Genomic DNA, 2,988 nt, shown 5'->3' with positions numbered 1-2,988 from the left:
TTGTGTCTGAGTATATGGTCAGTTTTGGAGAAAGCTCCATGAGGTGCTGAGAGGAAGGTATATTCTTTTATGTTTGGGTGAAAATGGTCTGTAGTTATCTGTCAGGCCCATTTGGTTTAGAACATGATTTCACTGTTTAGCTTTTATCTGGATGACCTTTTTATAGGTGAGAGTGGAGTATTGAAATCGTCCACTGCCAGTAGTGTTCCTTTTACAAACTTGAATGCCCTTGTGTTTGGAGCATAGATGCTAAGATTTGAAATGTCATCTTGGTGGATTTTTCCTTTGATGAGTATGAATTGGCCTTCCATGTCTCTTTTGATTAGTTTTGGTTTGAAGTCTATTTTGTTAGGTATTAAAATAGCAACCCTGACATGTTTCTGTGGTCCATTTGCTTGGAATATTTTTTCCCAACCCTTTTTCTGAGCTAATCTTTGATGTTAAGGTATGTTTCTTGGGTAGAGCAGAAGGTTGGATCCTGTTTTTGCATCCATTCTGTTAATTTTTGTCTTTTTATTGTTGGAATTGCGACAAATTATGTTGAGAGATATTAATGAGCAGTGATTATGATTCTTTTATTTTGCTGTTGATGGTATTGGGGTGTGTGTGTGTGTGTGTGTGTGTGTGTGTGTGTGTGTGTGTGTCTTTCCCTTTTTTTGAGTCTGCAGCACATCTGCCCAGGACCTTCTGGCTTTTAGAATCTCCAATGAGGAGTCAGGTGTAATCCTAATAGTTCTGCCTTTTTGTGTTACTTCATCTTTTTCTCTTGGAAATTTTAATAGTCTTTCTTTGTTCTGTATGTTTAATGTTTTGATTGTTATGTACTGTCTTAGTTAGTGTTTCTATTGTTCTGAAGAGACACCATGACCACGGCAACTCTTATATAGGAAAACTTTTAATTGGGGTGGCTCACTTACAGTTCAGAGGTTTACTCCATTATCATCATAATGGAACATGGAGGTGTGCAGGCAGACTTGGTGCTGAAGAAGGAGCTGATAGTTTGACATCTTGTGCAGGCAATAGGAAGTGAACTAACACACTGGTCAGTATCTTGAGCATAAGTGACCTCAAAGTCCTCTGCAATACAAACATAGCTCCTCCAACAAAAGCATTCCCACTGCAACAAGACTATACCTCCTAATAGTGCCACTCCCTTTAGGGACTGTCTTCTCTCAAACCACCCATGTGCCAAAGGGACTTTCTTTTCTAGTCTGTTTGGTATTCTGTGTGTTCCTTTTAACTTTATAGGTATTTCCTTCTTTAGGTTAGGAAAGTATTCTGTGATTTTGCTGAAAATACTTTCTTGGCCTTTGAACTGGGTTTTCTTCTCCACTATTCCTATTGCTCTTAGATTTGGTATTTTTTATAGTGTCCCAGATTTCCTGGATGTTTTATATGAAGAAAATTTTCAATTTAACATTTTCTTTGACCAATGTATCCATTTTTTTCTATCATATCTTCAGACCCTGAGATTCTTTCTTCCATATTTTGTATTCTGTTGGTGAAACCTTCCCCTGTGGTTCCTGTTATAAATCCCCAAAGTTTCATTTCCAGCAATCTCTCAGTTTGGGTTTTCTTCCTCAAATCTACTTCCATGTTCAGGTCTTGCATTATTTTGTTCATTTCCTTGCCTTGTGTGTGCTTTCCTGGATTTCTTTAAGCAATTTATTCATTTTTTCATACTATTTGTTTGTGTTTTTCTCGATTTATTGAAGGGGTTTATTCATTTCTTATGGATCAATATCATCTTCATACAGCCTATTTTCAGATATTTTTTGGGGCTTCAGCTATCTTGGAATATTCAGGGTTGCTGGGCTTCAGTACAGACATATTGTTTTGACTATTGTTGGCTGTGGTTTAAGATGACAACTGGACATCATTGTAGGTCTGGGTGATGGTATCTGACTTTGTCTCTGATAGATGAGTGTTTTGGTCCTTGGTTTCAGCTTCCTCCCTAAACTTTAGGAAAGTGTGGTGGCTCTGTTCTGCATATTAGAAACATTATTTTGCGAACCTGTTTCCCTGGCCTGCTCAGCTGGTGTGTTCTTGGGGTGTATATATACTTGCTGACATTGGAGGCTGGGATAATGGGATGAGGTGGGGGAAGGAAGGATGGAGGCGAAGACCTTTGTGATCCTTAGGAAATGGGGTCAGAGAGGAAAGGGAGACCTCAGTAGGTTTCCTGCTGCAGAGCTGGGGTGATATGACTGGGAGGTTGGATCTGGGGGAGGTGTGGATCTGGAGGTGTGGGCTCCAAGGTCAGCCTACTTGTTGCCCTAGGAGGAGTGGCTCTTCAGTTAGTAGGGCTTGCCTGCTGGGGTTGGATGCTGAGACAAAGGCACACTTGGGAGGAAGGATGTTAGAAAGGAAGGTCTGTGGGATCCACAGGAGATGGGAACAGAGGGGCAGAGAAGGTGGCCACAGGTGTTCTGCTACAGAGCTGCGAGAAGTCTGGGGGAGGGGGGGAGGAACTGGGAAAACGAATAGAGCCTCTCCTTATTCCACGGGACACTTAGATGACCTGAAATAATTCCTTAACTGGTGGTGTTCAGGTGATGATGGTTCAACAGCTTTTACATGGCATGTTGGATAAGTATCAGCATCATTTGAAAAAGTTTTTCCGATGGTTGTCAAATGGGATTTCTTTGGCATTTCCAGTGTCTCCCAGACCATGTTAAAGCCTATATACATCAAGTCTCCTTACAAGACAGTGAGGTGTTAGGCAAGGACAGCAGGAATCCCAAGTGCTTCAATATCCTCACCAGAACATTCACATTGGGAGCGACAGAGCTAGAAACTCAGCTAAAATTGATCAGAGTTCAACATCCATACTTAATTCTTTTTACACATTGTTGGTGGATTTTCCTAAAAAACCAAATTCTGTTTATAATTCTATCCGGAAGATTTCCAGTTCCTAAATGCTAGAAGAGGAAATTATGCTTAATAATTCTGAAAGACCCTCAGAGAGGACCTTTTCCTCCAATGAAG

General features: G+C 40.6%; 1 protein-coding gene across 3 annotated transcripts in view; it reads left to right on the top strand.

The window, feature by feature from the left end:
• Positions 1-2,988, top strand: part of Dock4 (dedicator of cytokinesis 4) — a 393,633-nt gene that overhangs the window by 259,908 nt on the left and 130,737 nt on the right. The window lies entirely within an intron of this gene.

Source organism: Microtus ochrogaster, chromosome 1, assembly GCF_000317375.1.
Source record: "Microtus ochrogaster isolate Prairie Vole_2 chromosome 1, MicOch1.0, whole genome shotgun sequence".
NCBI classification, from domain to species: domain Eukaryota; kingdom Metazoa; phylum Chordata; class Mammalia; order Rodentia; family Cricetidae; genus Microtus; species Microtus ochrogaster.
The sequence above is the reverse complement of the archived record's forward strand: the minus strand, read 5'-3'. Positions and strand labels throughout refer to the sequence as shown.